The sequence below is a fragment of the Urocampus carinirostris genome, chromosome 18 (genome assembly GCF_059441175.1).
Source record: "Urocampus carinirostris isolate Australia breed hairy pipefish chromosome 18, RoL_Ucar_1.0, whole genome shotgun sequence".
NCBI lineage: Eukaryota > Metazoa > Chordata > Actinopteri > Syngnathiformes > Syngnathidae > Urocampus > Urocampus carinirostris.
In genome coordinates, this window is record NC_142366.1 from 4,904,298 (window position 1) to 4,925,296 (window position 20,999).

A 20,999-nucleotide genomic window follows, 5' to 3' on the forward strand; every position below is an offset into this window, starting at 1 on the left:
ATGCCACTCGATGGCACTGTTTTGCAAAGAAAGGATTTTTAAATGAAAGCGAAGGCTTCAGACTGACCCAAATACTTGATGGATCCTAATTTATTTTAATATGTTTGGAAAAGAAAGCACAGAATAAACACAGTGAAATCAGCAGATATCATGTCTGCGAAATTTAATTTCAGTGATGAGTTTAGATATCGGGATGGTATAATAATCTGTAGTTTGCAATAATACGTGGTCTGTGCAGCCCTTTGAGACTTCTTGTGATTAAGGGTTATACACATAAACATGACTTAAATACAGTATAAAACACTTTAGCATTGCCTATTGATGGCAAGGAAATTAAATTTCTTCTTTTTCAGTGTTTTTTTTCACCCCCCACTCTTATTTTTACATATTTAAATGAAAACACGTATGCTCCTCTATTCAGCAAGTTAGCAACTTGTAATCTATAAGCCAAATCTTTAGAGGGTGCTATGTAATATTTAAACAAGATGTCCCTCTACACCAGGGGTCTCCAAACTACGGCCCGCGGGCCAACTGCAGTTAATATTGGCCCGCAGCAAATTCTGAAAATATAGTTGAATATGGCCCGCACATGGCGCTCGAGCTCAACTCTGTTGCACTTCTCAGTTTTAACACTAGATGGAGCCAGTAACTGAAAAGGTGCTTCTCCACCCATGCATTGGAGTTCCCCTGAACTGGAAAACATTGGTATTGTGTTTTCTTTGCTTATTTAATGAACCTTCTTGTCATTCATTTGAACTGTCATTGAAATTCAAAGTGTATTACTGTATAACTTATTCTGACACAAAATTGATTGTTAATTCTAAACCCTATCAGTGCAGATAAACGTAAATTTTGCTACTAAAAATAGTTTAACAACGAAATCAGAGTAGATGAACGGCTATCAAACTGAAAAATAAATAAAACATCCATCCATTCATTACCTGCACCACTTATCGTCAGTAAGGTCGCGGGGGTGCTGGAGCCCATCCCAGCTGTCTTCGAGCAGAGGGCAGGGGACACCCTGAACTGGTTGCCAGCCAGTCGCAGGGCACACAGGGACAGATAAGTCACCCGCTCATTCAAACCTAGGGACAATTTGGACCGGCCAATGGACATGCATGTTTTTGGAATGTGGGAGCAAGCCCACGCAACCCACGTGGAGAACATGCAAACTTCACACAGGAAGATTCGATCTCATGACCTCAGAACTGTGTTGCCCCGCCATGCTGCCCAAAATTAAACATCTCATCTCATTAGCTGCACCGCTTATCCTCAGTAGGGTCGCGGGGGTGCTGGAGCCCATCCCAGCAATCATCGGGCAGTGGGCAGGGGACACCCTGAACTGGTTGCCAGCCAATCGCAGGGCACACCGGGACAGACAACTCGCTCGCTCATTCACATCTAGGGACAATTTGGACTAGCCAATCCAACTGAAATGCATGTCTTTGGAATGTGGGAGGAAACCGGAGTGCCCGGAGGAAACCCACGCAAGCACGGGGAGAACATACAAACTCGGCACAGTAAGTCCGGTAGCTGGATTTGAACCCACACAAGAGGTTCCCGAGACCTTAGAACTGTGCCGCACACGCGCTAACCACTTCTTACGATTTGTTTCCCTTAAATACATCAGAATACACACAGAATAAGAAATACATTCAATAAATTTGGTTTGTAAACGTAATTCTCTCTAATGTATATAATGAGTCTACAGCAGGGGTCTCCAATGTTGTTCTCTTCAAAAAATAGCTCACTGGGTCATTGTAATTTTCTAGTAAAATGTTTTTTTTATTGGTTGACTGAGTCTATTTTACCCTACTTCCAATATTTAACCTTTTAGTCACATAGTAACAATGTGGTAAAAACGTAAGTTTTTTATTGAGCTATTATATATTCTGTACAGAGGGGCACAAAAAAAAGCGCTTCGTCTATGACCTGCGAGTTACATAAGTTACACACCAATACTACTATGGAGATACCAATCCACAGAAATACTACAAAAATATTTATCTACCTTGGTCATATCCCTCAAGAGGGGTGACCGACAGCAAGACAAACATATACGATAAAAAGAAAATAAAAGGGAAAAAAAGCAAAAAACACACAAAAATGTTTGGACCATGGCCAAACCAATTGCCCAAACACCCAAACAAGTTAGGCACCTAAGTTGGTCATGCTTTCGTCCCTCCAGATGAAACAGGACACCAGAAAGCGGCCATGTCACTCGGGTCAGGGTGACACAACACACTCTTCTGTTCAACAGCAGGGCCCGACAGCTTTCACTGGTTATCCCTGCCGCATCATACGGGTGCCCAGCCCATCCTTAAGAACGCATCCACAATCCCACTATCCTTTCACAACACCTTTCCACTCCTTCCTATCACCAACAAGAGCTCTAGCTTCCATTATATTTAGACTTCTTTTCTGCAGTGCACTCATAACACCATCCATCCACGTCAATCGCGGCCTTCCTCTTGGTCTCCTTCCATTTACTTCTGCTCTGTAGATCCTCTTCAACATTCGCTCCTCATCCATCCTCTCCATATGTCCAAACCAACCGAGTACTCTATTATCAACACGCTTGCTCAGTTCCACGACTACTCCAGTTCTGTCTCTCACAATTTCATTTCTCAATCTATCCAATCTTGTCACTCCTAACATACTCCTCAAACGCTTCATCTAAAAAACATTCAATTTCCTTCTTAAATCTGCATTCAGGCTCCAAGTCTCTGCACCATACAACACAGTCGGCACAATTACACTCTCATACAGTCCCCTCTTAACTTCCATACTCATACTCTTGTTACTCATCACTCTCCTCAAAGCACCCAAAACCTTGCTTCCTTCAACAACTGCAGCCACATCACAACCCAAGTACCTAAAGCTTTCGACTTCTTCCAGCACCTGTCCATGCAACCTTATTTCTAACGCCATGCCCAGTCCATCACGTGAACACTTCATCACCTTACTCTTCCCAACATTGACACATAACTTACGCCTCTCACATACTCTTCCATACTCCGTTACCAACCTTCTCAATCTTTCCTCAGAATCAGCCACAAGCGTTGTGTCATCTGAAAACAACAATTGACTTACCTGCCACACCATTCCACTGTTGTCCATCATCTCTACATCTCTGCCAAATACTCTTGCATTCACTTCTCTCACCACGCCATCCATGTACACATTAAACAGCCATGGTGACATCACAAACCCCTGTCTCACACCAGTCAACACAGGGAACCACTCACTTGTCTCACTCCCTACTCTTACACATGCTCTGCTAATGATATAAAAACTCTTCAATGCTTCCAACATCTTTCCACCCACTCCATACATTCCCATCACTTGCCACAACGCCTCTTTATCAACTCTGTCATACGCCTTTTCCAAGTCCATGAAAGCCAAATAAACATCCTTACCTTTTGCAAAATATTTCTCACACACCTGTCCTACTGCAAACACCTGATCCACACATCCTCTTCCTTTCCTGAAATCACTCTGCTCCTCCATCACCACCTCATTCGTTCTTTCTCTCTCTTAATCAAGACTCTTCCATACAGCTTACCCGGCAGACAACAAACTGATACCTCTCGAATTGCTACATTCATACTTATTACCTTTACCCTTGTACAATCGCACCATACATGCACTACACCAATTAACAGGAACCACACCACTTAAAAAGCATACGTTCAACAAGCGTACTAACCAGTCAATCATAGCTGTGCCACCTTTTTTCAGGCATTCAGCAGTACAACCATCCAACCCAGGCGCCTTCCCCCCTTTCATTTCTTTCTTTCATGTCACAGCCTCTGATATCTCATCACTCCACCATTCACTTCCTTTCCTAATACCTCGGCCAACTTTTCTCATTCCACACACTTCTTTTGCACTCCTCAACACTGCCTCTTTAAACCACTTCCATTCAATTTCCACACTCTCCATTTCTCTTCTACTAATCCGTTCATACTCTTCCCTTATCCTCTCTTTAAACTCTCTTTCCTTTTCTGCACTATTCAACTCTGATATTTTAAACTCTTCCCTCACACTCTTCTTATAATTAGCCCTCCACAATCCTTCTATTCTCAGTTTTCCTTCCACATAAAAATGATCAGACATACCACTCATTTCACCTTTGTAACCATGCACATCCAACAATCTACTTAACATCCCTTTCCTAACCACTACATAATCCATCAGTGCTCTGAACACCATCTTGCCACTATCCACTCTGACAAAGGTATACTTATTCACGTCCGTCTTTTTAAACAATGTATTTCCAATCACCCACTCATTTTCCACACATAACTCAATCACTTTCTTCCCACTCTCATTTCTTCCTGGTACTCCATATCTACCAATCACATTTTCAACCGTTTCATCACCCACTCTAGCATTCAGGTCACCTAGTATTACCACTTTCCACCCGTCTTTCGCACTTGCCACACATTCAGACAAGTCCTTCCACAACTCCTCTCTCTCCTCAGCGCTTCTTTCTGAACCAGGTCCATATGCACTTATGAACATCCATACTTCTACACCCCACTTCAACCTCACCCACATCAATCTTGAACATATCTCTTTCCACTCCACTAGTTTTTCCTTTGCTTTCTCACTCAAAAGCACAGCCACTCCTTCTCTTGCATGTCCACCCGTAACTCCAGACCTTCTACCATACATACCTCCAAGCTGTAATTCACCCTTTCCTTTCATCTTTGTTTCACTCAAGGCTAACACATCAACCTTCCTTTTAGTCATCATCCTTCTGATCTCCTCTTTCTTCCACTCAGTCGCTTTACTTCCAAATCCTCTCACATTTAGTGACCCTATAACTAGGGTTTGCGAGACCTTTTGGTCACTCGCCCCCCTTTCTTTGCCTTGCTGTCTTTTAGGGAGTAGAGATAGAGAGGAGAGGATCCCCAGTTCCCTCGCTCCCTCCACTTTAGTCGCCTCTAATGACACACAGCGAAACATGGTGGGAGAATTCTCTTACCTCTCACGAGGAGAGGCCCCCTCATCACAGGACAAAAATATCACTACAGTAAAACCATCATACAAACATTTAAAGAAAATTGTACTACAGAAATCTTACGGCCAAAATACTACAAGTAATACAACAAAAATAATACAGATATACAATAAGAAATATACTATAGAAATATTACAAAAATACTGCAGCAATATGACAAAAATACTACCTTGAAATTACTTAAAAATACTTCTACAGAAATATTACAAAATACCAAAGATTTAAGATTTAAATAGTAACAAAATACTACAGAAATGATACAAAAATTCTAAGCTGGAAATGCTACCAAAATACTACTACTCGCTATTTGGTCCAGAACTGTTCGCACCCACCCCACCTCAACAAGGGGTTGTGGTTGTTACCGTGAGGTCATCCCTGTAACATCTTTCGGGGGTTGTATGCCAGAATCCATTTTTTGGCCTTGAGCTTTCTTCTCGGCGCTTTTATTGAGATAATCATGCCCATGATGAAGAGTATGGGGTAGATTGTATATCGCGTTATGATTCCCTTTTCTGTTGTAAAATGGGCGGCTTTAAATCGTAGCTCAATTCAGGAAAAGTAACTAGTGATCATCCCCTGAATTTGCTGAGGGATCAGGTAATGATCTTGTGCTTCATGGATGGGGGCGTGAGGGAAGAAGCTTTGGGCATTGTTCATATACAGTATGTTATAGGGTATACCACTTGGGACGGGGGCAGATCCTGTTCTAGCCTTCTTCACCACCTATTGGACTTCATTCCAGGGTGGTTCACTGATGTTGAGCTTCTTTTCGGGTGGAGCGATGCTGTCGATGTTGCGGTTGGCATCCAGGGCCTGATTTCTGTAGGTGTCATTGTAGGTCTCCTTCAAGAACACCTCCAAAACTTCTCTAGGGCTGGTTAACCGTCCAGATTTGTTTCACCCAGCAGTACTCTGGTGAATTGGAAGGCGTCTTTGGTGAACTTAGCTCTTACCTATCCTTCCTTCTCTTCTGAATGCTTTCTGCTCTTCAGAAGCTGCAGTGTCGCTCCCAAAGTTGATTCATCAGATACTTATGATGATGTCTCTTTTGTAAGCCAGGGCTTGTTTGAACTGTTTTTTGAGCGTTTTAATTTCTTCCCTCAGGCAATACATTTTCCCTCTCTCTTCTGCTTGGTTGGTATACAGTCTTGATGTTAACCTTCATTTCCTCAGTTCTATAATGCTTCCCTGCCAGATTGTATGTTATTGCTGTGGGAGTACTGACTTTCTGCTCAGCTGTCCATGCTAGCGTGGCTTTTTGTATTTGATCAAGATCCTGGTCCAGTTGGTACTACTCGTTGGTTTCGCCCATCTTAGGCCTCCTAATCCGTTCCCTTGCATGGTGGGTTTGGCTCCCCGGAGAGGCATTGGGTGAGTCCTTCCTGAGGTTTTGAGGTGACACAGGCACTAAGAGATCTCCAATACTTTGGGGTGGTTCCTGCTTGGAGTTTCCTGTGTCTCATCAGGTGCTACCACTGTGCACTACACCTGTAACCCTTCCTTTCCACATTTGGTCCTAGCCTGTTGTATTAGGAGGCCTCTCGTGTTCTTGCAGGTTTTGCCCAAATGATTCTTTACTCCAATGCCTTCCCAATTAGAGCTGCCTGGGTGAGCCTTCTCATTAACCCTGAGTCTGTTATCCTGGCCGTTACCGTTGTGTCTGTCCTGTCGAGTCGCTCATCCTTCTCTCCTCTCGGGCGACTTTCGGGGTATTGTTTTGTCTGTCTTTCGGTAGCTTGAGTTGGTGCCATCTTGCAAGTGCTGTGCACAAGGTTGCTATCCTAAATCACTCTTTCTCAAAAGAATTTGATATATGGCACTGTTTTCCCATGTGGTTTCCATTTCTTGTATAGCTACTGCTCCATGGTGTAAGCAAGGGTCGTGAGCCCCCTATCGTGGAGCCACCTGTATATTCCTTGAGTGAAAGCTTCTTTACACCCTGAAAGAATGAGCGCCATGGTATCCTTTTCCCCACAAATAGAAAGGAATACTACAAAAATATTACCGGAGAAATACTACAAAAATAGTAAATAAATACTACTGCAGTGATACTGAAAAACTAAATATCAAATTTAGTGCAAATATATGACTTAGCTTTAATTGTGAGTGTTTCAAAACTAATTTGATTAAACTAATCCAATTGAATACAAATATAAAGAAATCCAACATGTACAGTAGTTGTCTGCATGTAGAGTGCTGTTCAAAATAATAGCACTGCAATGTGACTAACCAGAATATCCCTTGTTTTTAGTATATTTTTTATTGTTACATGCCAAACAAGTTACTAGTAGGTGCAGTACATTCCCAGAAAACAGACCAAAGCCAGCATTCACAATGGGCACTCGCGAAGGCTGTGCAATTGGGCAAATACAGTAGTTCAAAGGGGTGTGTTAAAAGATAGCAGTGTGGCAACCAATCTCAGAGTTGATCAATTTTGGGGAAGAAAAAAAAACAAATACAGGTGTGAATCAGGTCTGAATCGGGTGGTGCCTATATAAGGATAATGAACCCAGCACAGGTTGAACATGCATTTGAGGAAAATGGGTCGTTCAAGACACTGCTCTGAAGAACGGGGTTCTTTGATCAAAAAGTTGATTGGAGAGGTGCAAAAATTGTTGGCTGTTAGGCTCACATAATCTCCAATGCCTTAAAATGGGTAGAACAACCAGAGACACGTGGTAGAAAACGAAAGGCAACTATCAAAATGGAACGTAGAATAACCAGAATGGCAAAGGTTCAGCAAATGATCACCTCCAGGAAGATCAAATGCAGTTACCTGTAAGTGCCTTGACAGTTAGAAAACGCCTGTGGGAAGCAAACTTATTTTCAAGATCACACGCAAAGTCTCTCTGTTAAAAAAAGGCAAGTGCAGGAAAGTTTACAAATTCGCCAAAGAACACATCAACTGACCTAAAGAAAAATGAAGGAACATTTTGTGGACTGATGAAAGAAAAATTGTCTCTTTTGGGTCCAGGGGCCATTGAACGTTTTTGAGACAACCGCCAAACTCAGAATTCAATCGTCAGTACACATTGAATACAGTAAATGCATGGTGGTGCAAGTATCATGGTCTGGGCATGTTTCTTCCACTCTAGTGTTGGGCCCATTTATCGCATAACAGGGATCATGGATCAGTTTGTGTATGTCAAGATACTTGAAGAGGTTATGTTACACCTTGTGCTGAAGAGGACATGCCAATTAAAGGGGTGTTTAGACAAGACAATGACCCCAAACACGCAAGTCTTGGTTACATACCAATAAAACAATGTTATAGAGTAGCCAGCCCAATCCCCAGATCCAATCGATAATTTCTGGGGTGATATCAAAAATGCTGTTTGTGAAGCGAAACAAGGACATGCAAACTAATTGTGAAATGTTGTTCAGCAATCATTGAGCGAAATAACAACTGAAGGTGCCACAAGTTTGTTGACTCTATGCCACACAGATGTGAAGCAGTTATAAAAAATGGTCACGCAATTAAATATTAGGATTGATAAATCCTACCTTTTTTTTTGAAATAGAAAATAGTTTTGAGTTTGTGCAGTCAACAGCAGACACTGCTTTTTTTAAAACACACCTCTTTGAACTAATTGCCCAATTGCACAGCCTTTGGAGCGTGCTTATCATGAATGCTGGGTCTCGTTTGTTTTCTGAGAATCAACTGGATCTACTGGTAACTTGTCTGGCATGTAACAATAAAAACTGTAATAAAACCTGAGATATTATGGTTGGTCACATTGCTCTGTTATTATTTAGAACAGCACTCTATCATGATTCCTAAATGGAAAAATTGGAAGAGGTTCCAGAATGGGCCCCTTGGCCACATTTTTAACCCAATATGGCCCTCGACTCCGAACTGTAAAGCAGAAATAGCATAAGGTGGGGTCGTCGTATCCCGTTGGGTCTTCTGTGTTTGCAATGTTTGCGGTCCAGAAGGACATCATTAGCACGGGACATAAAAAGCAAGCACCTCTCTGCTCGGTTAATGCTCGAACTATTGACTCAACGTATGGCGTTAAATTTCACGGTTTTGCACACGAATCGGCTATGAAGAGTCAATAAAATTGCTTTGTGTGCGGTCGGGGGCTCATCTTCTTCTTCCTCGCTCGCCGTCCTTGCATTTGATTGGAACGGTGGTTCGACAGCTCGCTCGTTAATCACGCCCTCCAAAATGCTAAACCGGCAAAAGTGCTTGCTGGATCGGCCAAAAAGCTGTCTGAAAAATATTGGGGGGTGGGGGGCACTCAGAACCCCATTGCGAGATAATTTCTCTATTGATAGAATTTACAATTTATTTTTCCTTATTTGAATTTTTTTATAGAATGTATACAGATTTTTTTGCAAACTGAAGCCACGGGCATTAAAAGGGATTACTGGTTAGGATTAGAGTTTAAAGTTTAGGATAAAGCTGTTAGGATTAGGGTTTCGATTAGGAGTTAGAATTTGGAGTAGGGGTTAGGATTTGGATTAGGGGTTAGGATTGGGCTGAGGGGTTTAAGGTTCGGGTTTGGAGTTGTGGTTGGCAGGTTAGGGTTTTAAATAGGAGTTAGGATTAGGGTCTTGGATCAGCGTTTGGATTAAGGGTTAGTGTTTGGATTAGGGGTTAGGATTAAGAGTTTCCCTTGTGAAGAAAACAATTAAACCAGTAACAGAGTACAGGAAATTTGGTGGCTAAAAAATGCTCATATAATAACATTTCGATAGTTAGATTTAATAGCGTTGCTTTGGACCTTTTGAAATATCGTGATTGAGGACAATTTATTGGGCCTTCGTTAAATGTTTGCTCGCTTTCCATTTAGTGCATCAGTTTGCCATTCCCGGGCCATGCAAAATGAAGCGTTTGTTGGAAGGGTACGGCGCCAAAAGTGGGTGTGGCTGCCGGTGATGCATTTGCTGTCGCTTTGCGCATTAGCGCGCTGACCTTTTCCTTCTTGCTTCCTATTTTGCCAGCAACGTGGAAGAAAGATGGATAACTCCAGCCGCCAAACATGTCAGCGGCATCACTCGTCTATAAACATTGGCCTGGCGCCTGCAAGAAGGATGAGGCCAAAACACACAAAATGATTCATGGATCAAAAAAAGCATTATTTTTATCACTGACTTTTTTGCACTGGAAAAATTTCGGAGTTCCAAAGGCTAGCCACTTATTTGAGCTCGTCGGTGAACGATGATTTATGATCTGGTTGTGGACCCATATGCAGGGAAAAAGAGAAGGGGCTGTCTTGTTAGAAATAAAGAAAATATGTTGAATAACTAAACCCATGTACAACGTAACAAACGTCCAAAATGTCCAAACCAGAAAGAGGAAAAATAAACCAGAAAGAAATGTGCTCTGATAACAATGACGGCTGTGCGCATTTCTGCCACTCTAACCGTTTGGTGCCCTCTTTGGGGAGGTGGTGTGCCAGATCCTGACACAACGAACAAACAAATAAGAATAAAAAAGCGTTAAATCGTAAAAACTACGTAATTAATTGAAAGTGATTTAAAATAGCTGAAACAAGAATCTCTGAAAATAGTTGAGCCTGAAATATACCAAATTTGGTTACTTGATTGTTTTAGAAGCAATAATATTTTTTGTCCTTAAAAATTAAAACTAGGTTTCTCGTTAAAAAAATAAACTAAAAATTAATCATATATATAAAAAAAAGCCTAATATATATATATATATATATATATATATATATATATATATATATATATATATATATGGGCAGCAGTGGTTAGCGCTTGTGCGGCACAGTTTATGTCATGGGAACCTGTTGTGGGTTCAAATCCAGCTCCAGACTTCCTGTGCGGAGTTTGTATGTTCTCCCCGTGCTAGCGTGGGTTTCCTCCGGGCACTCCGGTTTCTTCCCACGTTCCAAAAACATGCATTTCAGGTGAATTGGCCGGTCCAAATTGTCCCTAGGTGTGAATGAGCGAATGAGTTGTCTGTCCCTGTGTGCCCTGCGATTGGCTGGCAACCAGTTCAGGGTGTCCCCTGCCCACTGCCCGGAGATGGCTGGGATGGGCTCCAGCCCCCCCGCGACCCTAATGAGGATAAGCGGTACGGCTGATGAGATGAGATATATATATATGTATATAGGGGCAGCACGGCGGCGCAGTGGTTAGATAGATAGATAGATAAATAGATAGATAGATAGATACATTATTCATCCCCGAAGGGAAATTCACTTTTCCAGCAGCATCCCTGAGCTGAGAACAATCGAAAATAACACGGGAGCTGCTGGAGTGGCTGCCATTCGTGACGGCGCCGGAGAAACGATTCAATTTGAATCATGTACAAACAAACAAACAATTGAATCATGTACAAGAAACGATTCAATTTGAATCATGTACAAACAAACAAACAATTGAATCATGTACAAGAAACGATTCAATTTGAATCATGTACAAACAAACAAACAATTGAATCATGTACAAACAAACAAACAAAATATTTATGTTTCAATAAGTGGAGTGTTAATAAAATGGGGGGAAAATAATTTCTGATACTGATATAACCATGTAAAACTAATTTTAAGTTACCTGTCCAAATGAATGTTGTGCCATCTCACCTTTCCCACTCTCTCTCCTGCAGTTGACTTGCTGCTGCTCGCTCCTGAAACTTTATCAAATAGTCCAAAATAGGGTCGACTATCACGATCATCTGCATGTGCTTAATGGAGTTTTTATAATGTATAGGTTGGATATATGCAACCTGGCCATTTAGAACCGCTGTGTCACATTGCGGCACTAGGACCACCAATGAAAGCATCCCAGGTCACATTTGAAAACAGTCTTAATTGGGCGATTTGGACTGCAATTTTTTTTAAAGGCATATACGGGTGCCTTTTGCCAAGAAAATTCTATCAGTGTGAACATTACCTAATTTAGGTAGTTTTAACACGTCTGCTGGGTGTCCCATTCCGTTCTATACATTTCAAAGCTATCGTTTTGTCTCAGTCTATAACAATTAGCTATGCTAAATTGATTACTTGGCTATTTATATAAACATATACACATTCAAAACAACAAGGAAACTGAGACTTAAGTACATTTTCTTTAAAGCCTTTATGAAGGGCTATTTAAGTACTAAAAAATAATGATATATTTTTTAAACATTAAGTTTCTGTGACCTTTCGACATCCACTTGTTAACGCTGAAACGTGTAATAAGGATATTTCAGTCTTTAGTCTGATGATGTGATCTGATGTATTGCCTTGTTCAGCACTGCATATCTGTTTACATAAATTGGAGCTCAAAATACATCTGTCCCACTAAAGCTCTAATGTTGTAAAGTACTTAAAAGGTCAGAAAGGGACGAGATGAGCATAGACATAATACAAAATTAAGAACAGAGCAAATAATAAAAACACTAAAAATTGTGTTCCTTTGGTGGATCAAATTCAGTTATTTTTAGTTAGCGCTTGTGCGGCACAGTTCATGTCATGGGAACCTCCTGCGTGGGTTCAAATCCAGCTCCAGACTTCCTGTGCGGAGTTTGTATGTTCTCCCCGTTCCGGTTTCCTCCCACGTTCCAAAAACATGCATTTCAGGTGAATTGGCCGGTCCAAATTTTCCCTAGGTGTGAATGAGCGAGTGATTTGTCTGTCCCCGTGTGCCCTGCGATTGGCTGGCAACCAGTTCAGGGTGTCCCCTGCCCACTGCCCGGAGATGGCTGGGATGGGCCCCCCGCGACCCTACTGAGGATAAGCGGTACGGCTGATGATATATATATATATATATATATATATATATATATATATATATATATATATATATTATTATTTATATATATGTGTGTCTCAAGACCAGACAGTTCCCAATTGCGTTAAGTTTCTCTCAGTTTTATTGGAAGAAAGGAAAGGGTTGCCCCCACGATCCGGTGGGAAGCAGGTCACTCCGAACGCAGAAGTGGGACTTCCGTGGTGAGCTATGGCGGTGTCGGGAACAGGAAAACGGGTCAGTAGCCGGGACAGGAGATCAAAAACGTGGTCGGGGTCGTAAGCGAGTCGTAAGCCAGGAAAGGAGAGTAGACATGGTCGAGGACAAAAAAGGTCTAAAGCCGGGACGGGAGAGTAGATGTGATCAGGATCAAAAACGGGTCGAGGACGGGGGACAGACAGGAGCAAGAAACAGGTTGGAGTCAGGGTCGAAAAAAGGCTTGCCTAGTGTAAACTGCGGTTCGCAGATGAACTGGCAACCGGTGACAGAAAGGAGTGGGTTAAAATAGGGACAGGAAGCCAATCAAAGCCCGAGGCAGTTGGCGCCAAAGAAGCGGGCACAGGTGCATCACATCGGTAATCCAGTGAAAGCAGTCGGCCCATGCTGTTGAACAGAAGATTGTGTTGTGTCACCCTGAACCGAGTGACATGGCCGGTTTCTCGTGTCCTGTTTCATCTGGAGGGACGAAAGCATGACCAACTTGGGTGCTGAGGTACTTAACTTGTTTGGGTGTTTGGCCATTTGGATTGGCCATGGTCCAAAAATGTTTGTGTGTGTTTTTTGCTACTTTCTCCCTTTTTATTTTCTTTGTTTTATATGTTTTTGTCTCGCTGTCGGTCACCCCTCTCGAGGGATATGACCAAGGTAGATAGATAGAATCCAAAAATTATCTAGATACAAATTACCGTAAAAACTCATCTAAACCAACCCCCCAAAACTGCTTTCAAGTGGCCACATAATAAACAAAATTGAAAAAATGTGTACACCAACATGTAGAAGCAGGCTTGTGCGAGTTTGCGACTGAACATTTAGCTGAGACACTCCATATCCATTTTGTGTCTGTACTTCAAACATTTCAAGATATCTTTGTGCATATCTGGATACTGTCCAAGACGTTTTCTTTTTTTCTCCAGGAATTGTGTATTGCAAAAAAATATGCTTACGTTTGCCCCATTAATTGAGTTTGTTCAGTGTTCCTGTACTTTTTAAAAGACACTCCTTCTTCCCCATGTGCTATCTACCATATGCTACTGGTGAAACATAACCAAATATTCGCATATAAGCTGAACCTCTGATCTGACTATTGTATTTCATAATTGTAAAATTGGCTTGGATACAAGTATATACATGGTAGGGAAAATATCTGCATGAGGAGAAATCCATGTCCATACTGGGTGCTTGGGATGGCATCAGCATAACTGTATTCAAATGGACTATGTAGATAGAACGGAGCACATGCTATATGTATCTTTATTAGCCCACTATCAAAATGACTACTTTGGATGTAGCACATCCTGTTCAGAATGACGCGACTACTTGTGTGATACTGCCTCAAGTTTAACTTCGTTCCTATATTATTGAATCATGGAATGTTTAATTGTTTCGTTAGAAAAAATAAATGCAATTAATGCAATTTTTATTTTGAAAAAACAAAAACAAAACTAACAAATATGCATAGTGTGCCCCTTTTCTGGGTAGCAAAAATAGTGCAATTAAAACCCAGCACGTGTTTATAAAAATAAAATAGAAACCTTTTGAAAATTTAAAGTAAAACTAATCACATTAATACAGTTTAAGTTCGTTTTGTTTTTTTCCGTTTTTAAATTTGGGGTCCATGGCGGATTACACACACACTCCGGTTTGCTACCTGCCTGGCTTGTGACGCGGCTCCTTTAAAAAGGGCGGGGCTTGGGTCACACAGTTTGGCTTACACTCAGAAGACACGGGAAGGAAGAAAACAAACGAGGAAGAGGTCCTCGAGGGGATTTAAGTAACGGGATCAATGTTGCCTAATGTAGCGGAGTAAGAGTACAGTTTCTTCTTCACAAATCTTCTCAAGTAAAAGTATAGTGATTTTGAAAATTCTCCCAGAAGAACAAAGTGAGATAGATATATAGATAGATATATATATAGATAGCTAGATAGATAGATAGAGAGAGAGAGAGAGAGAGAGAGAGAGAGAGAGAGGTAGGTAGAGAGAGAGAGAGAGGTAGGTAGGTAGGTAGGTAGATAGATAGATAGAGATAGATACTTAATTCATCCCCGTAGGGATATTCACACTTCCAGCAGAGTCCTTTGTTGTTTATTAACAGATTAACAGGATGCCCTCGGGGTGCTTGTTGTTGTTTAGCCACAGCGGAGTGGATGACGTCACACGCTACTCCAAAAGTTCGACGTCCCTGCAGCAGATGGAAATATTTGTGCCCAGGGTTACCACCTCGTGTTCACGTAGATGGCGAGTCCACCTCCTCTCCGCTTCCCGCAGGCTTTTGTGTCTCTGTCCCTAACAGTGCTGAAGCCGGGTAGCTCCGGATAGCTCCAGGTAGCTCCGGGTGGCTCCTTGTTAGGGGTTGGGATGCTATACGTGAGCCACGTTTCCGTAAAACACAGCAAACTGCACTCCTTGTACGCTTTGATGTTTTTCACCAGCACAGCCAGTTCGTTGGTCTTATTTGGCAGAGAGTTCACATTTACAGTGATTACGGACAGTACGGTATCCGCTTAACCTTAGCTCCGGCACTGCATCCACGATAGGACCCCCTCATCACGCCGGCACAAGAATTCTTCAGGGCAAGGAGTTGATTCCTTGAATGAACACATCTTTGTGCGTTAACGCCCATAACAATAGGATAGAAAGTAATCTAAAGTGTAGTTGTCAAACGGGACGAAAAACACCGTAGATAGAAGCAGACACTTAAAACAATAAATCACAAAAAGTGTGAAATAACACAGAGCTGCTGGAAAGGCTGCCGCTCGCGCCACTTTGATGTCCCAATCTTACTCAAGTAAATGTAATAGAGTAATTATAACTCATTATCTTGAGTACAAAGTGTTCACAAACAATTAGCTATGCATTAGCATAGGTTTCCACCCCTCACAATATAGGAATTTCACTTTGCGATTCCCACGCTTGTGTTGAAAAGAAAAAAAACTGCGACCAAGTTAGAATTCAGGAACACACACGTAAGTGATAAGTGAGGAAAAGTGTTCTTTTCTTTCTGTTTATTTTGTGTTTCCGGCATGCAGAGGCGGGCGATAGATCAGGCACAAATGCGAATTGATTATCCTGTCAGCGGCGACGTGACGGCGCCTTTTCAACACGCTTCATATTCGATTCAGTTTGTTATTCACGCCCTCGCTGCTTTGCGCCGCCGTTCGTCTCCGCCATTGTCGGCCGTTCATCAATACCGTGACAATTTACACAATAAGCCAGATCGTGCTCGACCTTGAGCCGGTGGGGGCACCAAATCAAACAGACGAAAATACAATTATCATAATCACGTTTAATAATTAATGTGAAGCAAAATGTCTGCGCTGCAAAAAACGTACAGAAAGAGTATTTTCCCCCTCCTGATTTTTGTGTTTCTTGCATTTTTATCACTCACAAAGATTTTAGATCAAACTAATTTGAATATCACACAGAGACAACCCAAGAAAATAAAAAGTACACTTTTCAAATGTTGATTCCATTTTTAAGGCACAAGAGAATCAAAACCTTTCTGACCCTATGAGAAAAGTAATTGGCCTCTGAACCTAATAGCGAGTTGGGCCACCTACGATAATGAATCTTTGACAACGCTGTGGAGGAAGTTTGGCCCACTCTTTTCTTTTTCAAAATGGTTTCAAATCTGTCATATAGGAGGGTTTTCTGGCATGAACTGCCTATTTAATGTCACACCACAGAATCTCGATTGGAACTCATTCCGGACTTTGGCTCGGCCACTCCAGGACTTAAATGTTGAGGTTTTTTTTTTTTTAACCATACAGAGGTGGACTTGCTGGTGTGTTTTAGATCATTGTCCTGCTGCATGATCCAAGAGTGCTTGAGTTTGAGGGCATGAATTTATGACCGGATGTTCTCCTTCAGGATCATTTGGTAAACATCATAATTAATTATTCCGTCAACCACAGCAAGTTGTCCTGGTCCTGAGCAGCAAAGCAGCCCCAGACCATTACATTGGCACCACCATGCTTTACTGTTGGCATTATGTTCTTTTTGTCAATTGCTGTGCCATTTTTACGTCGGATGTAACGAGCTGCACACCTTCCAAAAAGTTCAATTGTTGACTTATCAGTCCACAGAATTTTTCTACTAGTCTTGAGGATAATCAAGATGCTTTTTGGCAAATGTCATACGACACTTAGTGGTCTTTTGTGAGGGTAGTACTTTTTGTCTGGGAACTGGGATGTCATTTTTGGCCAGTGTCTTTGATATAGTGGAGCCATGAACACTGACATTAACTGAGGCCAGTGAGGTCTGCAGTTCCTGGCATGTTTTTCAAGGTTCTTTAGTAACCTCCTGGATGTGCGGTCATCGCACTCGTGTAGTAATCTTGATTGATTGCTAGGCATGTACTGGGAGGTACCGGTGATTCACAATCTTGCTCAATAACAAAGGCCGTGTCAGCCCACCTGGTCTGCCTTCTAGGGTGGGACCTTGGATTGCCACAACGAAGGCACATGTTTATCAATTTTGTTTGTACTTATTGGGTGTGCCTTGTCACAAAACCTAGCTAAAAACACTCCCAGAGGCCTAAAGCACAGTTGTGTAAATTTGCACAAAAATCTGTTCAGCCGTATTGGAGCCTATTGGCCACATACAAACACACACACACACTCACACAAACACACACACACGCAGACTTCAAGATTTATTAAAAAAACAAACTTAGTTTAGATTAGATGGATTAGATTTAGATAATGTGCATTTTTTTACCCAACAAGGACCTAAAAGTTGGTGCTTGTTATACACAAGGTTTTATGTTAATATATAACCGTATTTGTGTAATGATTGGTATGTTGAAAAATATCGCTGATCACAATCGCAAAACCATGGATGCAATGGAATTGAACCTAGGTCGCAGAGGTGAGAGTGTCAAATCCTAACCACTTGACTGTCACTGAAATGTAGGAAATGGAAAAGGCATTAGATATTATCTCATTATCAAACTATTTTAATTTGTGGTATCAGAGACAAATGTTAAAGAATAGTGAAATCAGAAAGTCGTCCGGAAATATATAAATAAATGCACAAAATCACAACAAGGGAAACTCTTGGTGTATCTGACAAAAGTCTTAAAATAAATTATAATACTGCCTTAATTGGCATTAAAATGTCTTTAATCAAATTTCTGAAAGGCTTAAAAATGTGAACTAATAAGATTTCTATTTGTTAATTTGTTAATGGACTAACATTAAATCACTGATTTACTTTCGTAGCAACATTGCGTGACCACAATAACGGAGCTATCGAAACAGTGATTGGTTTCAGTCAGACGCCTGTCCTAAGTCTTCCCACAATACACATAGCAATTTCAGACAGAAACATTTAATTTGGATCACAGCAAAGTGACAGTTTAATGAGAAGTGTCTGTCCGACAAAAGTTTTTCGCCATGGCTAAAAGCTGTGCAAAAAAGATTTGTTTCATTATGTTTCAATTTTTGTTTTTGTTTTTTGTCAACTTAGTCTTAAATTTGATTTCAAGAGGAATTAGAAAAGTCTTAAAAAGTCTTGAGTCTAACTAAAGCTGTACTGTACCCTGATCTTGTGATAAATTGAACTTTGAAGGACATGAAATAAATACATTGTAAAGTTATGTGTCATGAACCAGAACAGGATCAGGACCCAAATGCGTGATGTTCTAAGTCATGTATGTTGGACAGCGGTCTGGCGTGGAAAGACAGGAAGCCAGAGACCGACAAGATCGATTCCAAATGCCCGAGCAGGTATCGGACAGATGGGGTCGATACCGGACAGGACGGGACAGACAGGATGGATAATGAAACATGATATCGAAAATAAACAGGACAAACTAGACGGGAACGAAAGCTGGAGAAAAAAATAAACAGGACAAAAATAGACAGAAACAAAACTGGAAACCGAAATTAAACAGGACATAATCAACGGGAACAATACCGGACAGAAAATACCAACAGGAATAGGACCAAGTCAAAACCCACCTCTTGCGGGGCAGAAGTTCGTTGACGGACTGACAAACGGAGGGTGAGAACACTGAACTTAAACAGAATGAAAGCCATTCTGTCAACGAGCCACAGCTGGCGCCACACGGGCGGGGCCAATCGGGTGCCATGGCAACCGTGACATTATATTGGTATTGTGTTTATAATTTACGTTCATTTTAATCATATATTCAATAAGGTTTGTCAAATACAATGCTTAATTTGAGCTTAGAAAAAAATGGAAACAAAATTTTGTACCGATTTTTAATCAATAATAAGAGGTGCGCGTTATACATGAATAACAACGGTGTATACAAAAATACCCGGACAGTCGGCCAACATGGAAAAATCATTGGGTACAACCTTGACTGTCGCCTCTGGGATTCCCTCAGATTTTCAATTGACAGCCAGTGAGTTAATCTTAACGTGAATTTACAATTTGCAATTTACAGATCACGGCTGCCAAAAAAGTGGGCAGGTCGGAAGCGCTCTCAAAAGTGCTGAGCAGCAACGAGTAGGACGGAGACAAACAAGCGCCGCTTTGATTTATCCCGACGGATGTTGCTTTTAAGGCTGGCGTTGTGATTTGTGTCCCCTTGGCCACAGCCCTCTCTCCCCTTCCAGGTCCCCTTTGATCAATACGCCTGTCGGAGTTATGGCCTTAAATTACTGTCCGCTTGCAGATTACCAGGCCCAGATCGATGGAACGCGTTTTGTGGAGCACCTGCCGATAAAGGCCGGCGCCTTAAGACGAGGGGCCATAAATCTCCTTGAGGCCAGTCTGCCCAAACACTGTTGGACAGGGAAAGTAAACGTGACCCCCTCGGTTTGTCCGTCACCAGTACGGGAAGCCGTAAAACAAGTCGCGCACAGTCAGCTGCTCTTTTATCGCAGCCTATTACGATTTTCGGAAGTGGTGAGGATTTTAGACAAGCGATAGGGTTTTAAATGAGCTTTAAATGAGTTTTAAAATGCGATGCTCTAAAGATGAAGGCATTTTCCGATTGAATTTAGGATACTGATAGGGTTTTAAATTTAAAGAAAGTACAGTATTGTGTTCGAGTAATTATTCAAAAGAATTGTTAGGCTTTGAAACAAAAACAGCTTATTGTCATGGTTGCCATGGCGCTCAATTGGCTGCGCCCGTGTGTGTCACGGTTGCCATGGTGTCCAATTGGCCCACCCTTGTGTGTCACGGTTGCCATGGTGCCCGCTCGTTGAGAGATTGACTTTCTGTCTAGATAAAGCTCAGCGTTCTCTTGCTTGAGTGTCAGCCCGTCGAACGAACTTCTGCCCAACAAGATGTGGGTTCTGAATCGGTCCTGTTTTCCTGTGATATCTCCAGTCCGGTATTGTTCACGTTTATTTTTGTACTGTTTAATTTCAGGTTCCAGTTTAGTTTCCGTCTGTTTTTGTCCTGTTTTATTTTCTCCAGATTCATTCCCGTCTAGTTTCTCCTGTTAATTATCGATATCCTGATTTGTTGTCAACGCTTCCTGTCCAGTATCGACCCCATCTATCCGAGATCAACTCGGGCAGTTGGAGTCAGCCTCTGGCTTCCGGTTCTTCCATGCCAGACCGGCTTCCTAACGTGCATGACTCCCCATTTCCCATAAAATAAAAGGGTTGTGTGACAACGTCACGCGATTGGGTCCTGTATCTGTTCTGGTTCTGACACTTATACTGTAGCTTCAACTTAGGTTTTAAAACTAGGGATATGGTTTTCTAAATAAGGTTAAAGATTTAAAGACCGAAACGTTTCCCAATTCAAATTTTGGACAGTGGTAGGGTTTAAAAAAATATTCAAAGAGTGTTGTATCCAAATGAAGATTTAAAATGTTTATGGTTCAAAGAATGTTTAGAAAAAGGTTTAAAAACAAAACAAAAATGGTCATAGTTTCCGATAAGGTTTTAAAACTAGCGGCAGGATTTTAAATTAACGTTTAATAACCAAAAAATTTGTGAAGATATCCTTTAATTTAATGACCCTGGTAGGGGTTTAAAATATAACTTTGACGACAGTTTTGTGTTTGAGTATAGATTTAAAATATAATGGTTAGGGTTAAAATAGGGTCTTCAA

At 41.5% G+C, this 20,999-nt stretch overlaps 1 long non-coding RNA gene across 2 annotated transcripts; it reads right to left on the reverse strand.

The window, feature by feature from the left end:
* Nucleotides 1-5,133: 5,133 nt before the first annotated feature.
* Nucleotides 5,134-12,153, reverse strand: LOC148348092 (uncharacterized). 2 transcript variants are annotated; one of them, XR_015847738.1, is made up of 4 exons: nt 11,590-12,153; nt 10,131-10,208; nt 9,951-10,058; nt 5,134-6,968 (listed from the first exon to the last, which is right to left on the reverse strand). It is a non-coding gene; the product is annotated as an uncharacterized LOC148348092 (long non-coding RNA). The 2 variants fall into 2 exon arrangements; XR_015847737.1 differs by lacking the exon at nt 5,134-6,968 and having other exon boundaries at nt 9,627-10,058.
* Between the last annotated feature and the right edge of the window lie 8,846 nt (nt 12,154-20,999).